At 44.3% G+C, this 26,124-nt stretch overlaps 1 protein-coding gene across 1 annotated transcript in view; it reads right to left on the bottom strand.

Annotated features, from left to right (window-relative positions):
* Positions 1–26,124, bottom strand: part of ANO2 (anoctamin 2) — a 1,660,301-nt gene that overhangs the window by 70,996 nt on the left and 1,563,181 nt on the right. The window lies entirely within an intron of this gene.

The following is a 26,124-nucleotide window of genomic DNA, read 5'->3' as shown; positions in this document are numbered from 1 at the left end:
AAAGTGAGGTAGAGATGGCAGAACTACTCTATTTCACAACAAGTAAATACTATTTAGGGACTTTCTTTATGTGTTAAAAACAAAAACATTTTTTTACAATAAACTTAATAGCAAAGCAGTAGTGAAAGGACAATTTTGCACCGTTATGCATCATTGATGAAGTACTATTTGGGACTGGATTCAAGAAAATCCACATACACATCTGCAAGGTGCAAAATACTTATTAAAATGTGTGGTCAAGCCTTTAAGTCCTGATTCACCAGCAGCTGTTGCGAGCTGGGGAGAGCCAGGCTGTCGCTGGGCTGCATATTTAAGGCGGTCGGAGTACATATCAGAGGAAAGGGTAGGCCACTGCTCCAATGCGTCCTCGTTTCTATTAGCCACATCTAGACTGAGCGGAGTGGGGGCAAGTGATGTCAGAAGCCTCCAAACCCTACACACACAACACCTGATACAGTTATAATGACTTATATAGGCCTTAATGAACCCGTATTGTCATGCAACCACCTCACCTGTACAACGCTCGGTCACCCATTTTGTCTTGTCCATGATATACACAAATGCGTAATAACTTAAATCAAACTACATTTATGACCATAACATATCGGTGGAAATCGAATCCAGGACTTTTCAGATGTGGAAGTTATTCAGAGCAGACGAGGACGTTTCTGTCCCCCTGGCAGGATCAGTTACTTGCCTAAATCAGGTCTGCACCAGGCAGGGTGTGTGCAGTGCACTGAGTTGAACGTTGTGAGCTCATTTACTGCAACTCTGCGTGTTAAGGGATTCGACAAGATATGTTCCAGCAGGCCCATGACGCCACTCCTGAGGGCATATTTTATGCAGTAGGCGCAGTGCTTAAATTGTGCGGCACCGGCACTTCTGTGTAAACACCGGCACGTATTTATGAGAAACGACCGCGTGGTGTTGCTTCACATGCATTTTTAAGCAACTATTTAATATATATTTAAATAAATGATAGAAGATGGACTTTAACCTGCAGTTTAAAGTAGCATCTGGGCCGTGCCAGCTGCAGTGACCCATATGTAATACCTTGGGCCCTGGCACTTCTATTTTTTTTTTACAAATTAAACACGGTGCCCCAAGCATTTGTGGACTGAAAATTCCGACTGAATTTTTAGCACATTTAACGCACGGTACCGTTTGCTTTGTGAGCTAGCGATTGAGGCAGCCTGTGCGAAGTTAAAGTGCCAATGAACAATAATAAAAGGCGTTTGTGAATCTCCCTTTGCCTTCCATATTACTAGAAAACCCTAACATTGCCTTCGTTATTGGCAGCCTTATTGACATTTTTTTCTGTCTCCTCTTTTTCGAGTAGTTCCTTGTGTTTCCTCATTAAGATAAGTACCACATAAAGTAGCCAACAGGTAGGGTTTTATTCAACATAACACGTATCAGACATCATTTGTGACTTTGGTTTTTGTAAAATGTTTCTAACAGCCTTATTCATGAAGGGGCCGTTTTGCGAGCCCCTAATAGCGAATCATAGCGATTCGCTATTAAGGACTCGCAAAACGGTAATCATGTGGGAATCGCATAATAAAATGCGATTCCTACTGATTCCTTATTTGCGATTAGCAAATTGCTAATCGCAAATAAGGAATAACTCGCCATTCATTCCTATGGGCCAAAAGGCCCATAGGAATGAATGGGGAGTATTCCTTATTTGCGATTAGCAATTAGCTAATCGCAAATAAGATTGCTATTTGAAGGGTGCCAGGGGTGTCCACAGGACACCCTGTAGCACCCCTCAAATGAAATTTCACACAGGTGTGGCACACACACATGTCCAAAGGACATGTGTGTGTGTAACATGCAACTCAGAAAAATGCATTTAAAAGCATTTTTCTGAGTTTTCGCAATTTACCGCAAGGTCTGACCTCGCGGTAAATTGCGGCAAGAAATTGCGAATTCGCAAATTTTAATTGGATGTTGAATTGCATTTAAGGAATCTCTAATAGAGATTCCTTAAATGTAATTCCTCGCACATTTGCGACATCGCAATTAGCGATTTTTGCATTTGGGATGCTGAATCCCAAATGCAAAAATCGCACTCGCAAAGGGCCGGATTCTCAGAATCCGGCCCTTTGCGAGCCGATTTAGCCTTCATGAATAAGGCTGTATGTTCGAAGTGTGTTCTTGTCCCGTTGGCTTGCAGCTACTTAGGCATATATGTAGCCAGAAATGATGGCAGATGCGATGTGCAGTACAGATGAAAGGGTCACATTTCCACCCCTTCAGAGGGACATGTAGTCAAGGCACGCAGTCCGCAATGTCTTGCCTTTTTCATATTTGAATAATACACTTTATGTTGAAGAATTTGGCCTTTTGGCAAGTCTATAGGCAGAATGCCATGTGAACAGCAAGCCATTAGTCAAAGAGAGACCCTCCGGATGATTTTATGTGCTTCGAAAAGCCACACTTGAAGTCTTAAATATTCGCATGGAAAAGTCTATTGTGCTGAAACAATGAAATAGCGCTGCATGCTGTTCTCAGTTATTATGACGATTAAAATGGGGTAATTTTTGATGTTATCTTTCTGTTTAATTTCCATAATCTGGCTTTAGGAAAATGTAAATTTTCTCCATGGTATCCAGGGGGCAAGAACTGGAGAAGCATGAAGAGGGTGCAAAGAAGGAACCAGTTAGATAAGAGCCGTGAACTACTATAGAGGGAATACCCAATATCTAATAATTGTCCCTTTGTACTAATTCAAAACAGTTCAACAGATAATTTTCATCTTCTGATCCATATATGAGGTGGGAGTCATTATTTCATTGAAAAAAAAATCTTTATTACTTTTCACCAATACTGTACACTTCTACTCAGCCCAGTCAACACGTTTCGTCTTCTCAAGGACTTCATCAGGGTTTGCACTTGTCCATGTAGTAATCCAGAATAGGCAAGTTGCACATGAGTGATTTATACTTGTCACTGACACCATCACACAACTTTTTAACTTTACTCAACAGATACCAATAGGGAGTGACCGATCGCTTTTAAACTGACAAGGACTGGCCTAGCATGGACCACTATATGCACAAGGGCAAAATCTCATTAGTGAATGACCGATCGCTATCACATATAAAAGAACTAGCCTATTCTGGATTATTACATGCAGAAGTGCAAACCCTGATGAAGTCCTTAACAGGACGAAAAGAGTTGACTGGGCTGACTGGAAGTGTAAAGTATAGTATTGGTGAAAAAGATTAAAGATGTTCTTTTTGAAAAATCAAATAATGGCTCCATCCTTATGAATAGATCAGAAGATGAAAACTGTGTTTTAAACTGTTTTCAATTCGTACGGAAGGACAATTACTAGATATTGGATGTTCTCTCTACAACCAGGATTTGTACATGTTTGCCAGTTTCTAAGCAATGGAACTGCAAGAGGAAGAGCACTATGGTTGGACATTGCTGGAACTAGCACCAATGTGGTTGTCCAAAGGCCAACACTGCTCTTTTCTTTTGTGTTTGCAAACAATATCAATAATTGTGCTTTTGGAATCCCAATGCCCTTTTCATTAACTGAATTATGGAATATTTTGCAGCGTGAAATTCTCTATGCTTTAAGTGTTAAAAACTGATTTAAAAAATGGAAGGTTCTCTTCTGGAATCTAATTTCTTGGCGTTCAGAAACTGTTTCTCAACCGGTTCCAGCTTAGTTTAACACTTTAATTCATGACAGTTCTCATAGTGTTGTATACCCCAAGGGCAGCAAAACTCGTAAAGCTCTGTTCTATTTCGATTGCATCAATGCATTTAATTTGAATTGGCAGCTCCTTAGGATACCAATTTAATGCCAAGAATATTTTAACAGTGTATTCATCTGCCACTTAAAATCTTTGTAACTGAGAACCTAGTACATGAATATCCCAAGATACTGTCATTGTTTTGGTAATTTGAATGTTTTAGCTGCAGTGATTAAACAAACGTATGAATTGAAAACAGGGAAGTTCTTATTTGTCACTTCTCTTATTACTGAGGGATCAGTCTACATCAGAGAGTCCCTAAGCCTCAGTCTTTAAATATCAATGCATGTTAGAAAACTGGATAAATATCATGGAAACAACTAAAATATTGGCACAATGTCAACAATTCAAAAAATATTATGCCATTGTGGATCTTTCTTGTAAAGACTGTAGTCAAAACATTTCTTGGGAGGTGATCAAAGCAACATTCAAATAAAGGAAAACAGAGGTGGATTTGAAACTTCATATGCAAGTGTAAATAATTAGGTTGATGGATGACTGGGATGAGAACCCTGGCCAAGCAGCAACCACAATCCTTGTCAGGGTAAGGCACAAGCCAACCCTACATTAACCTGCACTTAAACCCCTGGTAGAATGGCACACAGCAGTCGGGCTTAATTTAGAGGCAATGTATAAAGTAGTTCTTTAACACTTCAAACAGCATTAGTGATTTTCTTTTCTTTAACAGGGATAGCGCGGAATTGGGGGTGGTCTGGGACACTTTTAAAGCAGGGGTACGGGGGGAAACGAGGAGCTATAATTCTTATAAACGGAAACAGATGCAGTTGAGGAATTTAGAGCTGTCCGAAAAGGTACTCAAGGCAGAGGAGAATTTAGAAAATTGTGTTTTGACTGGGAGTCAAATGGATAATGCCTTGATAGAACTAGTGAAAGCAAAAGGCGAGGCAGAGAGTGATATAGCTAGCAAAGCAGCAAAAATATACACTACTAAAAGGGATAAGTGCTATGAACTGAGTGAGTCAGTAGGGAGAATCTTGGCTACCCGGACAAGGCAACAAGAAGCGGTGGGAACAGTGAGAGAAATTAGGGATAGGGCGTATACAGAGTCTAGTGAAATAAGGGAAGTATTTAGGACTTTTTATGAGAAGCTATATGATGATGAACTAGCGGGGCGAGACACCCGGAGAGAAAAAGAGGACATGAAAGAGTATCTTCAAGAGATCCCGGTGGATATATTGGAGGAGGATGACGCAGATGGTTTAGGGGTGGTTTTGCAGACAGAGGAAATTAAGGAGGCAGTATGGAAACTTCCCTCAGGTAAGGCAGCGGGCCCTGACCAAATACCTATAGAGTTTTATAAAGTGTTTTGGAATATTTTGGAAGAAGAGCTAATAAAGATTATGCAACAGGCACAGTTGGGTAAATCAGCACCCTAATCATGGGGGAGTGCCGAGGTGGTAGTAATACTAAAAAAAGGGAAATATCCGGAGGAACCAGGATCTTATAGGCCTATCACCTTAATGAATGCAGACGTGAAAGTGTTTTCCAAAGCATTAGCATTAAGACTTGCCAGAGTAATCCACAAAATAGTTAGTAGTGCTCAACATGGTTTTATACCGGGAAGAGGAACGACTCACCAGATACGTAAAGTAATAACTCTATTTGATGTTACATCAGTCACAGGAGACCCGATGGCAGTAATGTTACTCGATGCAGAAAAAGCATTTGATCGGGTCTCCTGGGATTATCTTTGGTATGCTTTAGAAAGAACAGGTATTAAACAGGGATATCTTAAAGCAATACAGATTCTATATTTAAATCCGGTAGCAACTCTACGTGTGAATGCTGGGAATACGGGGCAATTTCGAATAAAAAGGGGTACAAGACAGGGGTGCCCCTGTTCACCGCTTTTGTTTGCTATATATATGGACCCACTAATCCGTAGAATAGAGGCGTCTGAGATGATCACACCTCTAACAACACTCATCGGGCACTGTAAAATCTTAGCCTATGCAGACGATATCGCTGTAATCACTCCTAATCCTACTGAATCTATGGAGTATCTGGAAATTGAGGCGATGAAGTTTGGAAAGATATCGGGTTATAAATTAAATACATCTAAAACACAGATAATTAAAAACTCGTATACTATCTGTACAGATAACCGAGTGACGCAGGCAGGCATATACTTAGGGGTAATAATTTTGGCAGATGTGGATTTGTTAGTAGAGAAGAATACTACCCCCTTAATTAAGAAAGTGGAGAAAGACCTGGACAGGTGGGACAACTTGCACATGTCAATTGTGGGGCGGACGAATATAATAAAAATGATGGTTCTCCCAAAATGTTTATATCTATTCAGAGCTATACCTTTGTTATTTGATGTCAAATTATTTAAAAAATTAGAGCATATAATCAATAGATTCATCTGGGCAAAGGGGAAAACTAGAAGAGCCCTCAGATTGATGACACTTCCGAGAGAGAGGGGAGGCTGGGGAGTACCAGATTTAAAGCTTTATTATTGGTCAGCAGCTCTTCAAAATATGACTGGCTTGATGGGAGGGGCAGAATCAGAAGGTTGGAGCGAATTTGGAACACTGGCAATTTATGGACTAACCTTGGGAATAGAAGTGGTGAATGTGTTTTTGAAGTTTACAGAGGCAAGTTACTATAAAAGGACAAAGTTTAAGACGCTTATAGCAGCATGTACAATTTGGAAAAGTTTTGTTAAAAGAGAAGGCTTGGGGAAATATAATGTATACACCAGACTTTCAGATAACCCAAATCTTCCACAAGAGATTTTCTCGGGTTCCACATTTATCGAGTGGGAAAATAAGGGAATTAGAAGTGTAGGGGATGCAATGGGGGAACAGGGGTTTTTTCAATTCTCAGAATTACAGGCTAGATTTAAGCTAGACACCAGGCAATTTTTTAAATACTTACAAATTAGGAGCTTCCTGTTGAATAAAAAGGGGGGTGCTCTGGGTTTCAGGCGCGATCCTATTATGGAAGTGGTTCAATTAGGGGAAGATTGTACTATCAAGAGGTTTTATGCTGAACTGATAAAATCAAAGCAGGATGATTATGAAAAATGGAATGAAAAATGGAAAGATAATCTTAACATCAGCGGGGAAAGCTTTGGCATCTCTTTAGAAAAGGGATATTCTTTGTTATGCTCGGCACCATTGCAGGCGCAACATTATAAAACGCTGTATCATTTATACTATACCCCTGCAAAAATAGCACAATGGGGAGGTACTGTGGGTATTAAGTGTTATAGGTGTGGAAGCCTGGAAGCTGATTTAAAACATGTATTTGCAACGTGCCCTCATCTAGATTCACTTAAAAAAGATATTGAAGGCTTCATAAATAATATTTTAGGAACTGAAATTGTGTTAACTCCCGGAACAATATTATTAGGAGTAAATGTGGAGGATGAACAATTATCAAGCGGGAGGGAATTTTTATTTGTAGCATTATCAGTTATGAGACTATGCATAGCTCTGCATGGATTGACCCTATCCACCTACTTTTCATAATTGGTTGGCCAAATTAATAACAACTTATAATGTTGAGAAAGAGATCTATGCACAGAAAGGAAAAAGGGGAAGGAAGTTGGGTAAGTTAATATGGAGTTCCATTACACGATGGAAGGAGGGAGACAGCTGATTAGGATATAATTGTAAATAAGTGAAGTTATGAAAATATTATAGAATGGAAACTTTGCTTGATTAGATTTATGTTTTCAGAACTTGGACTGCTATTTCTTAGTTTTGATTATGTTTTATTTTCAACTGGGTGTTGCGCCTTTTATTATTGTTGCTGTTTTATTTGCTTTTTTTTTCCTTTTCTTCTCTCAATGTGATTTATTTTGTCAGTAATATTGCCGTGCCCTGTATGTAACAGTAAAAAAAAAAAACTCTCAATAAAAAGATAAAAAAATAAATAAAAAAACACTTCAAACAGTATTAAAGTGAAAAACACCACACAAAATGGACCCACACCAATTTAGAGTGATTTGTAAGAGGTCCAATATTTAAAATAGTTATACATGGTTTTGCTTTTGAAGTGTGGAGAAGCTTCTAGAGGTTTCTAACCCCCCAAGGTGTTAGGCATTCACTTCCTCCATGTTCTGCCCCAGCTTGTCCAGGGTCACAATAGACTAGCGATACTCCTTTAGTGAGTGCTCAGGCAGAGCCCTAGTGATATGCCAGTGTGTGGTAGGTAATTTTTCCTCCTCCTCATTAAGTCACATTGGCCCATGCTGCCAACAGCTATCTTCACTTCACCTATCTCCACTTTGTCTCACTGTCTGGGAACAATACTCAAATACCAACTTGCTGCTACACCTAGTCATGTGACCGGTTCGGGCGGCAGGCACCAAATGTTCAGGTCAAGAAACTGGCAACTTATTTTTTTTAATGTAGCAGTTTCAGAATTATGACTAAAAGTCTAACTTTAATATTAAAGAGAGCATTTAATTACAATGCTTTAGACACTAATCCAGTCGACCTGCTCCCAACTGGAAATTACAGCTTATTAACTGTACCATGGTAACTCCAATGTTAACCTATAGGAGAAGTAGGCCTCGTAGTAGTGGAAAACAAATTTAAGAGCTTCCTACTACCAGAAGTGAGAGCCAAACAAATACCCTTCATCTATCAGATACTTCAGTGCACGGAAGGAACTCTTAAGTAACAGTCTCCTAATGTCCTCACTCCCACATCCGTCAAATGCACATGCTGACTGGCATTGAAGCAGCCTCCTCTAATGTTCAATCGATCAATCAATCAATCAAGGGTTTATAAAGCGCGCTACTCACCCGTGAGGGTCTCAAGGTGCTGGGGGGGAGGGGAGATGAGTGCAGCTCCGGTTCAGACGAAGAGACAGGTTTTTAGGTTCTTCCTTAAGGTGTGCAGGGTGGGTGTGTGTCTGATGTTGACTGGTAGCTCGTTCCAAGCCTTTGCTACGATGAAGGAGAAAGTTCTTCTTCCTCTTCTGGTTCTACGGATGCGACGGTCTCTGCGAGGTTGGCGGAGCCGAGGTTCCCCTTGGGTACATGGAAGGAGACTCTCTCGTTTAGGGAACTTGGGTCCGCTATTGTTGAGTGATTTGTAGGCATGAGTTAGCAGTTTGAAGGTCACTCACTTCTCCATGGGGAGCCAGTGGACGTCTTGTAGGTGTTGGATCATGTGTTTGTGGCGTGGGGTTCTGAGGACGAGTCTGGCTGCGGTGTTCTGGATAGTTGTGTAGGAGAGTTTTGTTGATTATGGCATAGAGGGCGTTATGAGTGTGTGGGTGATGTTTTTTCTGTATGCATGTAGTATCCATTTGAAGGTCTTGTGGAGGATCCGAAGGCAGTTGAAACTGGTGGAAGCGATGGAGTTGAACTGGCAGGTCATGGTGAGGGAAGAGTCTAGGATGATGCAGATGTTCCGTGCATGGTCTGTCCGAGAGGGTGGGCTTCCGAGAGGGAAGGGCCACCAGCTGTTACCCAAGGCGGAGGTAAAAGGGCCGAGGATGAGGACCTTGGTCTTCTCTAAGTTGAGCTTCAGGCAGCTGTTTTTCATCAAGTCGGCGACGTCCTTCATTCCTTCCTGTAAACAGAGTCTGGTGTCATTGGTGATCTTCGTGAGGGAGAGGATGAGCTGGGTGTCGTCTGCATAGGATACTATGCTGAGCCTGTGCTGTCTGACGATGGCGGCAAGGGGGGTCATATAGATGATGAAGAGTGTGGGGCTTAGTGATGATCCTTGGGGTAATCCGCGGGTTATCTCTGTGGGTTCGGAGAGGAAAGAGGGAGTCTGATCCTTTGGGATCTGCCAGAGAGATAGGAGCGGATCCAGGCGAGGGCAGTATTTCGTATCCCAGCATCGTGGAGTCTGGCCACTAGAGTGCTGTGTAAGAGGGTGTTGAAAGCTGCGGAGAGGTCTAGTAGGATGAGGGCCGGTGTGTGTTCCTGGTCGAGTAGCTTACGGATGTCGTTGGTGGTGGCGTGGAGGGCGACCTCGGTGCTATGGTTGCTGCGAAACCCGGACTGGTAGGCGTCTAGGATGGAGTTCTCTTCCATCAGCTGGGTATTTACGAGTCTTTCGGTGACTTTAGCTGTGAAAGGGAAGAGAGAGATGGGCTGGTAGTTCTTCAAGTCTGTCAGGTGGGCCGTGGGCTTCTTGAGGAGGGGTTTGACTTCCACCCGTTTCTAGTCGTCTGGGAACATGCCGAATTTGAAGGAGGCATTGATGGTCAGTACTAATTCTGGTACAAAGGCAGCGGTGGCTCTGTGGTAGGTGTGCGGAGGGCAGGGGTCCGTGGGGGTCCTCAGTGGGTGTTCCTAGTGGTCGCCATGATGAGTTCGATGGTCACGGGTTTCCAGGTAGTGATGGTCTGCTCTATGTTGGTGGGGGGAGGCTGGTGTCCGGCGTCTGTTCGCTGGAGTTGTCGTAGAGGGCCTTGATTTTCATATGGAAGTAGTAGCTGAGCTTGTTGCAGAGTTCCTGTGAAGGTGTGACGTCCATGGGTTCACAGGGGGTTTGGTGAATTGCTGTATGATTTTGAAAAGTTTTTGGGTGTTGGTTGCGTTAGTTAGGATTTTGTCCTTGATGAACGTCTGCTGGGTGTCTTTTATGCGCTGGTGGTATTCTTACAGGGCGCTGCGGTAGATGTTAAAGTCTTCCATGGCTTTCTGACTTTGCCAGGCTTTCTCAAGGCATCTGCAGGATCACCTGGTTTCTCGGAGTTTGGTGGTAAACCAGGCGGCTTTCAGGAGGTGTTGTTTGCAGGGGTGGCAGAGGGGTGCAAGCTTGTCAGCGCATCTGGAGATCCAGCGGTGAAATTCCTTGGCTGCGGAGTTGACGTCCATCTTGGCGCGGGGAGCGTCTAGGCGCAGGGTGGTGTTTAGATGCTCTTCTGTGATCTTACTCCAGCCTCTTCGTGGCGGTGACGGTTTGCGTCCAATGGTTGAGTTGAAGGTGAAGTGTACACAGTAGTGGTCTATCCAAAGGGGCTGCAAATTGTGGCTGAAGTAGATGTTTGACCCTCCTGAGAAGATGGGGTCTAGGGTGTGTTCTGCTCTGCAGGTGGGGGTGGTGACGAGCTGTTTGAGTCAGAGATTGGAGAGGTTGTTGAGGAGGGTGATGGAAACAGGGTCGATGCGGTTATCGAGGTGGAAGTTGAGGTCTCCTAGGAGGATGTAGTCTGTAGAGGTGATGGCATGGGGTGTGACGAGGTCAGCAATGGTGGTTGGGGAGTGGGTGCAAGGTCCTGGGGTTCTGTAGGCGAGGGTGCCACGTAGTATCATCCTGGGGTTGGTCTGGATCTGGAAGTGGAGGTGTTCTGTATTGGAGTGGGGGACGTCCATGTTGGAGGTGGAGAGTCAAAGGGAGGTCTTGTGAGCAATGGCGAGTCCTCCACCAGGGCGGTGGGGCGCGACCCTCCTCTGGATCTTGTATCCGTCAGGGATGGCGGTGGTGATGGCAGGGCCCGAGGTGGCGTTGGTCCAAGTTTTGGTGAAGAAAGCGACGTCGGCCGAGAGGGTGTTGAGCAGGTCTTAGATCTCTACGGCTTGCCTTTGCAGGGAACGTACATTGAGGAGGATGCATGTCAGGGCTTCGGTAGTGCGGGAATCCAAGGGGTGTCCGGTGGTCAAGGGTTCACTGTTGATGGTGAAGGATCGTCGGAAGTGTCTGCAAGAGAACTGTCCTTGGGTGGTGTTGTTTGCGGCTCTTTGGCAGTCGCCTTGCCTTCCGGGGTTGAGTGCATGGAGGGCTGAGGCATTGTATCGTTGGGGTTCCGTAGATGCAGGGGTTCTGGCGCTTGCCGCAGTCGTGTTGCGAACGGGCGCAGACGGGCTTGCTTTAGCTGTGCCATCGGCATGCCAGCACCACGACTGTTGCGCGCATTCACTGCGTGACCGTGCAGCGTCCACCATTAAGTAGGGTAGGGAGCGGGACTAGAGGTAGGGATGTGGGAGTGGGGGCTGTGTCAGGGGACGGGCTGCAGAAGAAGGCTCCAGAGTCTCATCTGTCACAGGTCCCTGCTCGATAAAAGCCCTGATGATGCCTCGTGACAACCTAATGTATACCATTTTGAGAGTAGGTCAATTCCCCCTTTGGCCCAGCAACTTGGATAATGGGGTTTCCCCGTCTTCCCACACCCACCCTCTACATGCGCAGCTGCTATATGTTCTCGTCTGTGTAAGGAACATAGCTTTCTAAATGCCACAGAATGCTTCTCCCACTCCTCTTGTAGGGAGAGCATGATCTCAGGCGGTTGCAGGACTACAGTTTCCAAGAGGAGGATTTCGCCCTCCAAAGCTTTTCATCCAGTGTGGGGAGACATTGCTATGCCCAACGACAGAGTGAGGCAGAGTCCCCTTATCACGGCTTTGAAGGCTTCCTATTTAATGTTTGTGTAGGAGGCAGTATGAGCATTTGTGGCGTAGTCCACAATACAGTCTCCCACAGAGCACCTAAAGGTAAGCTCACAGAGGTAACAGGGATAGAGCCTCCTGGTGGGCATTGACACTGCACCCTCCCCAACAGAGCTCAGTTAAAAGGGTGTTATGTTTCAACAGCGTACAACTTATTCAGTGCATACAACTCAGGCGGCCCTCCCCGCTGAGCCCTGTATTTTGTCCATGCAGACGTCTACGTTATATACTGGGGAATAGAAGGAGAAATCCCTACATCGCAGGTTCAATTCATGCCATCTGTTTTGTAGGGTCTAGTGCCTCATCCAATTTATGTAACCCTGCACCTCTTTCCCCATGAGTGAATCAACTCGTTAATGAACAGAGAGGTCAAGTTCAACATCTTTAATGCAGTTGTAATCTCCACCCAGTAACAATGGGGTGTCAAGACCTAATGTGTTTAATTTGAATAGTTTGGATAAGAATTTCAGCTGGCTCCCATTCTGGGCATAAATGCAGCCTGTATAGGAGTGGCATTAAGTCTATCCACTATGAAATCGTACAGGTCCTTGACATTGATGTGCATCTTTGTAACTTCTATGGGGATTCCTGGCCTAACCCTGATCAACACCTCTCTAGAAAAAGCGTACATATGCCCCCTCCAGCACCTTTGCACTTGGGTATCTCAAGGCCAGTTAAGTGTATCTCCGGAAGAAGAGTTTTGTCCCCCCTTGTGCTTTAGTAAATATAGGATTTTGTATCTCTTGTCTACGGACCCCATTCTACGAACATTTTATGTTGGGAAGAAACATTTTGTCATTCTCTCCATTGCAGCATGAATTTCAGGATTGTCCTCCTAGAATACCCCCCTGGCTACCCTCCCCTCTGCCCATCTTAGAAAGCAGGCAGGAAAACTCAAGAACTGGATAGACAGACAGCACAACACCCCAACTCCAGGCCAAAGTAGCGACAGCCCTCCGTCCAAAACAAGGAATAAAAATTACTTGCAGAAGTCAAACCCCTAATGCTATTGTGTTGCATGAGGGCTGCCTTGTGAGGGGTGGCTGCCACAGCAACCACTATAAAGGCTTCTCTGTCTCCATTTCCCCTGTAGCAAAATAATAGAGGATCAAGATAGGAGTGACCAGGCCACCCTAGTACAAAAAAGGCAGATGCACTAACAGGCCCAAACCTAGTCAGGAGAAGGCACAGTTCAGGCAGAATTACCCACAACAAGTGCTTCAATCCCCGTCTGATGTAGAGATAAGAAAGAGAGGTAAAGGGGGGAAGAGTAGAAAGTCCCAAGTTAAAGGACATCTACCAACCTAAGAATTATACAAGGTCCAGACAGAAGGTCCTCAGGGTGACCATCTGAGTTCAAGCTCTTGGAGGAAGAGAGCGATCGGTGTTGCTCAGGGGTGCTTTCCAGTATCTTCCTCAAGGAGGACACCGGATCCGGCGCTGCCGCTCTTTCCATCTCTGTCTGACCCCTCATTGGGCATGCACCACTTGCACCTTCTCACCGTCTTTGTTGGCAGCGTTTCAGCTTAGGAGGTTTGGGCCCCTATCTTATTTCGAGGCTGCCTTTTTTAGCCGGTGGGTCATCAATTAAGAAGCCTGTCCATCAAATATAACTTTAAGGCGGACATGGAAAAAGAGTATGTAGTTCACTCTTGCTTCTCTCAGTTCTTTTTTAACAGCAAGGAAAGAGGCCCACAGCTGCTTGCCAATCATTTTGTAATCTGGAAAGAAGGCTACTGAGGCACTTAGGGGCCTCTCAGGCTTTCTGTTAGATCAAGACCCTGTCCCTGTAATTCTTCAGGCTGGTGACTACAGGGCTTGGTGGAAACCCAAGTGGGGGCGGGTTCGCAGGGACTCCGTGGGCCCTCTCCAGGGCAAAGAGAGGTGAGAGAACTGGGGAGGGGGGCAGCCTTTTTGGTCAGCTAGGCCTTGAGGTAGTTAAGTTTTAATGGGGTAAGGCCCATCAAACTACCCGGCCTGGGTCAGTAGTACGGTACGTTCAAGGAGTGGTCGTGGTAGATTTTTTTAATTTTAAGGAAAAATGTAAACATATAGAAACAAACAATTCACCACATATAATTCTGATTGTCTTCAACAGAAAGAAGGAAATATAATTTCCACGAGTGATACATTCAATAAATGCAATTAATACTCAAAGCATTAATGATACTGCATGTATCGGCTTAACTACACTCATAGTGCATGTTGTATTTACAGTGCTCACAGTGTGATAGAAAAAACAAGGTGATATTTGGGTAATGGGGCTGAATTGGTGAGTGAGGGACAAGGTAAAGGTATGGTGACATAGGCACAATCACGTTTATATACAATAGAAACCTTTCCAGCCTTATACAGGTCTAGAGGTCCCATATATACATAACTCATAGGCATATATTTATTGACTTATTTAGTTTCTACGAGTTTGTAGGTAAGCAGTGGATGGTCTATGTTTCGACCCCGGTTGGGTAGAGGGTGATTTATATCTCACTGTGGGGTCTTCTTCACGACAAGGTTGTGTGGAGAGCACTGCAGGTAGGAAAGACAATCAAGGTTCGATCCTGGATTGGCATTCAATGGCTCCTAAAGTTCGATATCTTCAATTTCTATTCACAATTTCAAAGATTCCAACGGTTGCATATTCTCTTCATAATAAATGGCTACTGTGCTTGAGTCCCGGCATTTCACAACGATTACAATGTATCCTCTGCGGTGTTAAAAAAAAGGGCCTTGAGGTAGGCTGCCATATCCTTTACCTCCACCCTTTCACGCAGTCCAATAATTCTAAAATTGTTTCAATAGCTTCATCCCTTGTCATCCTCTGCCCACGGGTCCAGCAGGTCTACTCAGTGGAACAGGTCAGCCCCTTTGTCCTTCAGTCCTCGAGTGAGTCTGTTTTGCATTTCACCCTATCTGCCAATTTGTGATGGTCATCTGGGAATATTCCAAGGTCCACAAACACCTTGTCTTTCGTACTCTTTACGACTTCGTATGAGGCATTCACCATGTCTAGTATCATGTCTGACTTATATGGGTGTTCAGGGGGCAATGTGCCACCACGCACCGCAACTCACCCGGGACCTTCTGGCAGCCTCCCTCTGGTGTGTCCTTAGTTGATTTGCTGCAGCCCATGATGCCCATGGGTCCTGAGTTGGAGTCAACTCTAATGGTCAGCAGTGCAGTGGTCAACAGAACATGTTTGAGCAAGACCTGAGAGGGGAGGAGGCAGCAGAGTTTCCCATCCCAGTTAATGCCTCTGATTATTAGGTGAGACCCCCAATGAGGAACCAGTTGCAGATGTCGTTCATTCTTCTACTTCCAGCATGGGCTCTGCAGTTGCAACTCACTGGGCAGTCACTTCAGATGTACCGTCTCACAACCAGCTCCACGTGGTAGCAAGAAGAAGTGACAGGGAATGTGTTCGTGTCACCAATGTTCCTTGCTGTGTACAACAGAGGCTCCCAACCAGTGTAGAGTCCAACCATTTTAATGGTGCTTTCCCAACAGCACCGTCATCGTGCAGACTCTCCCCTGCTGTCCAGGTCTAGCTGGACCATGAAGGCATCACGCAAGTGCACCTCATGAATTGCAGGCCACTATTTGGGTCCTCCATGAAGACTACACTTTTTGCAGCCAGGCATACTTGCATCCCGCAGTTACCTCCCTTCCCTGGGGCTAGGCTCACAGTGTCAACAGTGCCAGCAGTACAGGGAGTTGCGGGGTCCGAGAGGTTCATAAGAAGGAGAAGTGGCCAGGCTGTTACGTGTGCGCCAGGCCTGTCATTAGGAAAAAGGCATAATCCGTTCTCTAGCATGAGGCTCACAGCATGCACAGTGCAGGTGAACGAGGGCAAGGGCAGCTCAGGTTCAAGCAGCCCACAGTGAGAAAGGGCAGCCATAGCTGTCAAGGGTGTTCGTGTCCGAACTCCACCATCTTGCATGCTGGGGCGTGGCTGGGAGTCCTTTCATCACTCGGGCCTCAGCATGGGTCAGAAATTGCTGCACTCCTCCAAACATGCTCCCTCTGGAACTTGGCCCACTTCTACGACTACACAGGGCAGCTCCAGTCTCCATATGTTGTGGGGTAGGAGGCGGCCCTGGGAGCTACTCCAGCTTGCAGCTATCCTGGCGTGCAGCAAGCCACTCCCTCGTCATGCAACCACACATGATTACACAGGTGGAGATCCCTGATGAGATCACACTACGGTAATGGATATTCTTTGTCCCTGGGGTGCAACAGCCTCTACACACCCATTAATGTGTGGTAGTTCCTTATATCTTTAGGAATACTTTGGTCTCTGCTGTTAAAAAATTAGGCGGCACTGATCTATCCAAGTCAGTCTACGCCATTATATTCCAGTCCCTACAACCACTATTTTACTTAGACAAATGTTGCTGGTACCCTGTTGAGTGGAGCCAAAGCTCTGCATTCCTGCCATTCTGAGCAAAGACTGACTCAATCTTATATTTAATTTTCCCTTTGTGTCACAATTGTAATAAAGGCATATTGTCCTTCTGGGTCCTAACAATTCAAAAGGGGGTGCCTTTCCAAAAAGTATTGCCACTTCAACCATTTTATAGTGGTATCAGTAAATTGTGTCTTTTATGTGTTATATGCAAACCTTCCCTCTCTGACACAATCACTTCTCAGCTAGTCAGATTCTGTAGGGAACAAATAGGTTTCCTTTAGTACAGCAATGTCAGCGTGTTTTGTGGCCATCCACATCAGAATTTGTGTGTATTTAATGTTCTGTGTGTGCGTTCATATTCAGAGAAATTAGCACAGTATCCTTAAGGGCATAAGCCACAACCATTGCTCAATCTCGGTGTCTAGAGAAAGGGGATAGGCCATAGAATAACATCTACATAACTGTTGCATATATGGTAATTAATAGAGGCATCTGGTAGTGTCATGGAACCCACTTAGTAAGAATGGCCCCAATGTAACCCAGTGGCTATGTTAAAGTTACTGTGAAAAAAAGGTATGAAAGTGAAACTTTTGTGAAATATGAAGAGGTGAGATTGTATATGTAAGAACTTCGGTTATTGGTTGAAGAGGTGGAAGCCTCACTCAGGCAACAACCGACATTCTTGTCAGGGTGAACCATAAAAAGTCACTATATTAAACTATGCTTAGGCCTTTAGTATCTCGGCACAAACACAGTCTGGAGAAAGGTATGTATGCAGCGCTCAGACAGTAATAAAGTGAAAACACAACACAAGAAAAATAGCAAACCAATTTAGAAAAAATGAAGTAAACTATTAATAAATACCTTGATACCAGAAAAGCAAAAAACACAACAGTAGAGCTGGATATATTCAATTTCAAATGTTTAGGTAAGTATAGCACCTAAAACCACATCTGCTGTCACCTGACAGGACTGGGGAAAGTCACAAGATTAACCCAACCATGACAGAGTGCTGCCTGAAAATGTTACCATCTTAATATCCTGCACAAGCGTTCAGTTCAGGGTGGAGGTCGCGAAGAGCAGGAAGAGTGGAGTTCCTCCCCTCCACAGAAGTGTCAGGTATTTCCTGCCCTAGTCTCTCTGCAGACAACACAATAGGCCAGTGTGAAGTTCTTTGTGTGTGAGCTGAAATGGAGTCTTTGAAGAGCAAATGTGGCTGTGCATAGCTCTACCCTCCCGCCATCCTGCCATGGATGACCCATCTTGCCAGAAGGCAGGCTCTCAATTCTGTGGCTGTCTGGAATAAAAAACCCAAAGGCCAACTGCCAACTGCACCTAGTCATGTGACCCAGGAAGCAGGCTGCAGACACCAAATGGTTAGGACAAGAAAAGGCCAACATTCTAAAAGTAAGTATACAAAACAGTGATTGATGGAATGCTCAAATTAATCTCAGCAACTGGTAATCACTCGGGCCGCATCACTGTACTTTGTTATTTTACTCACTATGCCACCTCAATTTCAATCCAGCTATATGCAAATCAAGTTTGCTCCTGCTCCAATAGGAACAGTCCGGCCCAAATTGCCAAGCCAGGTCCTCCCTGAACCGGAACACAAGCAGCCCAGGACCAGTTTCACCCTAATTATGGGATTATCAGCTGGGTACAGCTTGGTTTCAGTGACAGTGTGCATGGGACCCACCTTCAGGCATACCCATCTCACCTAGGGCAACCCAATAAGTATACAAAACAGAGATGGATTGAATGCTCAAATTAATCTCTGTCACTGGTAATCACTTGGTCCGCACCCCAATCCATCCCAATCCATTTCTATTTTGCACACCCTGCCACCTCAGTTTGGACCCAGCTATATGCCAATTAGTTTCGACCCTGCTCCAATAGGAACAGTCCAGACCGAATTGCCAAACTGGTCCTCCCTGAACCAGAACACAAGCAACCCAGGACCTACATGCCCAAAGCGCCAAAAGAGGTTATCTAGTCACACTAGACTGGGACAAAGTCACAAGTTCAGGCCGGATGTGTCGGAATGCGGGACATATAGAGGGACCCAGTTAGGCCCCGTGAACAAATTACCTTAAGTCCTACTTTGCTGTGCATTGCAAGATCCCACATCGAGATTGCGTTGCAAAGTGATGGTTTCCTAGGAGCTGCAAGGCTAAGTCCTGCATCATCATTGAGAAAGCAGTTGACAAGGGGCTTGCAATGCAAAGTCGTATGCTGAAGATGCGTTTTGCACCATCAGTTCCGAAGAAGGTGCAAGGCAGGGATGTGGAGTCCTGCATCATCTTTGAGAATGCGGTAGATGAGGGGCTTGAGATGCATTGGAGATGCATCGCACAATGGCTCGGTTCTGCTTGGAATGCATTGCGCTGCAGCGGTTCTGATGTGGCTGGGAAGGGATGTGTTGTGCTCACAGGATAACAGCTGGGCTAGCAGGCCCACTTCCAAGGGCCCAGGACAGGGGTGGCATTACTTGGGAGGTAGAACTCACAGTTGACAGAGTCCAGGTGCTGTGTTCTAATGTATTCTTGAGGCTCTGATCAGGAGGCCAGCCAACTAGCCCTAGTAGTCCCTCTAGTGGGTCAAGATGCAGGTCCAGTCCTTCATCCAGGCAGCAGGGCATAAGAGTAACTGTCCTTCTCACAGCAATTCTTTTGAGTCTTCCGCAGGTACAGAGGTGTACTGAAGAGTTGGGTCTGAGGTTCAATATTTATATCTGGTGCCCTCTTTGAAGTAGGCGAAGGTTTTGGAGGTTTCTACTGCCAAAGGTGTTTGAAATGTCCTGCCTCCCGGTCCTGGCCCATGCATGTCTGGTGTCACAATAGAGTAGTGTCAAATCTGTTTATGAGTGTGATCAGGCAGAGCCTTTGCGATGTGCCAGTGTGATAAGTGACAGCTCTCCCCCCTCAACAAGTCAGAGATGTCTCATCCAGCCAACACCTATGCTCCTTTGTTCCCTTGTCTAGGAGCAAAACAGAAAAAGCAACTGGATGTGGACCTGAAGAAGCTCTGCCAGCGCAGCTGTGGTCCTGTGAAGCAGAACCGAGGCAGCCCAACACATTTACTGGCAGACACATTGGAACCAATGCAGCACAATGCACCCTCGACACAGGCCCGTCGCATCTTAGGCCCCTTGTCAACAGCATCCTCGATGACAACACAGGACTACCTATCACAACTCTGCAGCTCTTCAGAACTGAAAGTGCAGGCCGCAGGACTCCACATTGCAAGCTCCTCGAAGACCCCATCCTCGATGATGCCTTGCAACGCTCGCAAATTAGGATTTATGGCACTTTTATTCAACAGGCCTAATCTGATCCCTGTAGCCCGCCTGCACTCCATCATGGGCAGCCTAATTATGTGACTTTGTCCCGGCCTGACATTAGCAGATAACCATAATTGGCGCTTTGTGTTTTTAGTCACTTTTTTTACTTAAAATGTTGGAATTGCATAACTCCAGTCCTACTGATAAAGTTATTTGTTATTTTGGTCTCAAATAATTTATCACATTTTAATCTATTTCTCAAAATTGGAATGAGATTTTTCTTATTTTTTGTTTTCCCTTTATTACTGTTTGAAGTGCTGCATAAATACTTTACACATTGCCTCTAATTTAAGCCTCACTGCTTTGTGCCAAGCTATTATAGGGTGAAGCACAGGCTAATTTGGGGTTTGCTTGTGACCTTACCCTTGCAGAAATTGAGGCTGCTGCTTGAGTAGGGTTTCACCGCCCTCAACTAGTCACCTACGCAGTGAAAACAGTTTTTGGCCATTCGAACCCTGTTAGGGAAGGTATTTCGAATGTGCAGATGTGCTAAGCACTCTGTCCACTGGGCTTGCAAAGCACCATTTAGGGGTCACTTTTTAGCATATAATAGTAGGTTTTCCTGCACGACACAAACTTTTTTCGTTTCTTCGTGTCCATGCAAAGCTTTAATATTGCAGCTTAACCCTAGCAGAGTGGTACTCCTGACAGCCATATATGTGGGTGGTGTGAATACATACTTCATTCAACATGACCTTAAACTGTCCTGCCATTGGTGCATTTTTTTGCAACGTTTACTATGGTCCTAAAGGAAATATAAACAAGACACATTGGGTCATTATATGCACAATAATCTTTACCAGAACTTCTCCAGTGCAGTTCTATATTCAGTAGATGTATAGTGGTCTTTGTTCCAGAACCAGTAAAACCAGAAACAAAAGACTTAGGGCCAGATGTATGAAGCTGAAATGGGTTTGCAAACGCCGAAATTCGCAGAATTTTGGCGTTTGCGAACTCATTTGAGCAAAATGGTATGTATGTAGCAAATTTCAGTGCAAAATAAGGAATCGCAAATTTGCGATTCATTATTTTGCGATTGCATTTAAAGAATCTCAAAATGTGCGATTCCTAAAATGCAATGTATGAAGCAAAAAAAACTAATTGTCCTTAAGGAATCGCAAATTACCACCAACTTCAAGTTGGTGGTAATTTGCGAATTTCTTGAAAAATGCCCATTTTAGTATTTTTCAAAGTGCCATGTGATACACATACATGCCCTTAGGGCATGTATGTGCACCACATGTGCACCCATGCTTATTTCAGGGGTGCAACAGGGTGTCCTTTGGACACCCCTGCACCCTTGAAATAATTCTCAATTTGCGATTCGCAAATTGCGAATCGCAAATTGAGAATCATTTCCCATTCATTCCTATGGGCCTCCTGGCCCATAGAAATGAATGGGAAATTATTCCTTAATTGCGATTAGCATTTTGCTAATCGCAATTAAGGAATTTTAAGAAATTGCTAAAAAATAGCGAATTTCTACATACATACCATTTTGCAATTCTCAAATAGCGATTCCTTAAAAATCGCTATTTGAGAATCGCAAAAGTGTATCTTGATACATCTGGCCCTACGTGGACCACAGTAAAAGTGATGTTGTTGACTACATGGACCATTACATTTATTTGCTATTCAGAAGACATGCCTAGCTTGTTGATGTTGGATAAAACAAGACAACGTAGGTTGGGGTGTGCTGTTTCTGGTGTTTGGGATTCTGTGTACTCTCTGTAACTCAATTGAACGGGATAAGGTACATTGAAACTGTCTAGATATGTCAGCAGGTATTTCAAAATATCTGTTGTCCACTCCTTCTAGCAATCCCTTAAGCCTTTCATGCCTACTAGCTTCTTCTGGCATCTCCCTTTAAGCCCACTAATTTCTTCTGTCCTTAATCTGAATCTCCATGGTGCTTTCCTCTAGTCCTGGATTTCTTTCCTGAGCTCCACCTGGAATTCCACCCCTTGTAGCCTCCATGTAAGGCAGCCAGTCTGGACTGGAAGGGTGTGATGTTCATTCCAATTCAATTCACTTCAGCAGCGGTTTCTGCTGTACTATCTTTGACTGACAAATAACCAATTTTACTGATGTTAGGTCACTCAGCAGTGTCTCGAATGATACTTCCACCATGTCTGGCAATGCGTTTTTTTGTCGGGGTAGGATTCGGCTGGATTTCTGAACCGTACCTAATGCCTGTGATAGAAGGAGTTATTTTAGTTTAGGTGTAAATATTGAGGAGCCCAGTATGACAATATGGTATCGCCTTGAAGAGTTTGTCAGTCTCACATCTATTATTGCTGTACTCTCTATGTCTTAGTTGTTGATTCCCCAGTGTTCTTGTCCGCAGTCAGGTTTTGAGGTTCCCAGAGTGTGAATTAAAGTCAACTCGGAAAATATGGTCATTGTTGACAACGTTTCATGAGTACTGACACCAGCATCTGCCGTGCAAGCACATGATCACACTAGAAACTCATAGCACAAGTAAACACAAGAAACTTGATTCTCCATTCGGTAAACTGACAAAATGTCAATGTGAAACAGCCATAAAAGTTTCCACCCTCTAGTTTCAACAGCTGTTTAATATGAGCTGGACTTTCACGGGATGAAAAGAGGTAGTATACGAACCAAATGGGTATTAGCCTACAACCACGACTTGAGCGCCACCAAGAAACCACTTTTGTGGTGATTATCAGCTGATCCTGTAAACGGCGGGTTCTAGGTTTCCAAAGTTTAAAGCCTCCACACTTTGGTATATTCTACATTTTCACCAAGATAAGTACTCATAAGGATCATGTTAAGTTTATTAGACATCAGGACAGTAAATCTTCCATCACACATGAAATTATATACAACCCTTTACATTTCTACTAGAAATGGTTGACATTCGGTCTGGCTCCGCATTTGTTGTGCCTCAAGGCACTGTGAAGACGTGCCTCTTTCCAAATAGGAGTGTTCAGTTATTTATTGCTGCTTAAGGTATGGATCACAAGAGGATAAGAGGCATAATTAGCTTTGCAGGGTTTCAGCCTATGACCCACAGAGCACATTAAATGTAGGGAGGGGCATGTAAACACTTAACTTCCCTGTCAGTTATCAGTATAGGCATAATCTCCCCTGGCCACTGAATTGGCACATTGGCATTGTGTACAGTTAAACAATTGTAATGGGTTTTTTTGTGTTAAATTTGCACTTGTGTTTCAGCTTGGGTACTTTTTGGCTATAACCTTCATTTGCGTTGACATCTATCACCTGGGTTTTAACAGTGGGCTGTTTTTGCCCACCTGAGTAAATAGTTGTGTTCATTATCTTGAGTTGCTCCTGCTGTATCAACAGCTGTGCAGGCGTACTCTCCCAGATTCATGGGAAAGAGGCATGCTTTGATAGTGCCTTCAGGTTCAGCAAATCCGAAGTCAGACAGAGGGCCCCTCATTTCTAGTACACATGTATACGTGTGTACATCATTTCAGGTGTGATGGATGATTTGTGAAACACATAACTAAACATCTGGGGGCATATTACCAAGGAATAGCGATAATTATCGCTATTGCTTGGTTAGAGACAAAAATTTACCGCTGAGCTGCGGCGATTTTTACTGCAAATAAACCTTGGTATTACCAAGGTTTATCGCAAATGCGATAAAAGTCGCTGCAATGCATGAATATCGCTGAAAAGTCAGCGATATTCATGCATTACCGAGCTAATGCTCTTAGCCATGTTATCCACCTCCCATTGGATAACATGGCTAAGAACTGCTCAGGGCAGGTGTTAGCTTTTGGAGATATTCGCGCTTAGCGCGAATATCTCCAAAAGTTGGCAATAGGAGATAGCGCTGTTAGCGACTATTTTCAGATGCTAACATCTTGGCACGCCCACTTTGCATCTCATTAGTGATAAATATCACTGACATGCAAAGTGGGGCCCAAGGTGGTCGCTATCTCCTACTAGCTGTCGTTAACTGGTGTTAGCGACAGCTAGGTAATAGGGAGATAATTTTATCTCCGCTTTCTTGCCTTTTAAAGCCAAAAAAGCGGAGATAAACCCCCTTGATAATATGCCCCCTGATGTCTAACAACCCTGACGTGATTTTTAAAACACACTATAGGTCACTGCCTCAGTGCCTCCCACACACTCCTTCCTAGTCACCACGTTGGCTGTACCAACACTCTGTGAGCAGGAGTAATCTAGTGGTGAAGGTGAAAGGTAGGAATGTAGTCCACAGGCAGCAAGAATGCAGGACATTGGCAATACTGCACAGAGGCAGTCAGGGGCACAGAGAGTGAATGGAGTGCCAGTAAGCTCCCACCTTCAATGCTATATTTGCAAGCAATGCTAGCGCCACTGAGAGCATCTCCTCTGGTCAGTCACAGAAAATCTCTCCTTGTAGAGTTAGGAGATGATCTGGTTACCACTTAGAAGATTAAGCTAGTCATTTGCATGCATTGGTTAAAACAAATGTGTCTCCATTCCATTGTGCATGGGGAGCATACCCCTTTGTGGATCTACACTGCTAAAGCACATATTTAACCAACAAAATTATTATATATCTTTAATTAAGAGTAACTCCTAACCTACGAAGGACATCTGCAACACATAGCTCATCACCGGTTCAAAAAAAGAGATCCCATCACTCCAGACCTTCAATCTGTGGATTGGCTACCCTACGAGGTTAGGATCCAACTCAAAATGGCATGTATTACTCATAAAGTATTGTATCACAATAAACCTTTCTACCTAACCAAGAAACGGGCCCTCTTGGGTGTAAACAGATCTTTCAGAAGTACAATCTCCCTACTATTCAAGCCGCAGAAATTAAAGAAAAAGAAAACATACTATCGATCCTTCTCCGGAACTGCTCCCAGATTCTGGAAAGCTCTCTTTGCCGAGATCAGATGCAACCCTTCCACATCCCTCTTCAAGTAAGAAGTAAAAATTCTGCTATCCAACAAATTTACCACCCACTGAGGACCCCTTCTCTTCTTGATCGCGCCCCTACTGGCTCCCGAGTCTTGCATTTTTCTCTCTCCTACATCGATTCTTCTTTTACACTATGTTCCTCCACCTTGTTACTACACTCAGACTTGGCACTATGTTAGACTATGTCTTCTTATCTCTCTTCTACCCATCTGTGCATGCAAATAATGTTCTCCATGATAAGTGACATGTTACTAGCCCAGTCTGAACTATATTGTTATTATTATTTGTCTTTTGTGCTTGTTCAGTAAAGCAGTCTGTCACTCAAAAGGGTCTTTTTCGGCTATATAAAACTCTAATAAACATAATAATAAATAGTAGCTGTAACGTGATACTTACCTTAATCAATTTGCTGAAGGGGGATAACTGCCTCTGTCTAATATTTATTGATGGTGTCAGCGGCGGCTCCTCTACTCTGGCAGAGAGCGTCGCCGCCCTTCTGGCAAAATCGGCCAAAATAAAATGATAATAAAACCAATCTATTATCATTTTATTTTTATTTTCCTGCTAGAGCCAGACAATTCTGGGTGGGGTGGGGCTATGATGACAGCAGAGGAGGAGTAGTGCAGCACTCATAGTGCTCATGACGGTGTGGCCGGCCTCCTTAGGTCAGCCAATCCGCCATGCGCACCGTCATGCACAGCCAGGTTGGAGAAACAGCACTGATTTCTAGGCACTTTCCGAGCGGCAAACCAAGCCACTCATACCAATCCTGGAACTGCAGCAGCACTGGTATTAGGTGGGGAGCCTGTGCTGGTGTCCCAGGGACTGCTGGGACACCACCAGGAGAGAAGAGAGCACAGAGGCCCACTGCAGGGGCGGCACCAGAACCAGTAAACTTTGTTACTCTCAATATTTCTACAATCCCCCATCCTTTGCCACCCACTTGAGTTTTGCAGTTATCGCCACTGGATGGTATACTTTCTAAGAAACAGTGAAAGCAACTGGTCACCGGAACAACTAAAAGTAGATTCGCATTTGAACAACACAGAGGAGAGGATGTAACCTTACGGCTAGAGCAGTGGACCTTGAAGCAGGGGAACAAGGTTCGAGTCTCGGCCACGACGCTCAACATCCTGTGATAATGGGCAAATCACCAATACCTGATATCTTGGGGTCTAGTTTGCGCTATATAAAACTTTAAAGTCTTGTCTGTTGGCTGGCTAGCTTCAAACTGATGCTTCATAACCATTTAACTAAATATAACAGTAATGTATAAGAATGAGTCTGAATTGGTAAACAT

The sequence above is a fragment of the Lissotriton vulgaris genome, chromosome 1_1 (assembly GCF_964263255.1).
Source record: "Lissotriton vulgaris chromosome 1_1, aLisVul1.2, whole genome shotgun sequence".
Lineage (NCBI taxonomy): Eukaryota > Metazoa > Chordata > Amphibia > Caudata > Salamandridae > Lissotriton > Lissotriton vulgaris.
Note: the sequence above shows the minus strand (reverse complement) of the source record. Positions and strands in the feature narration are given on the sequence as shown.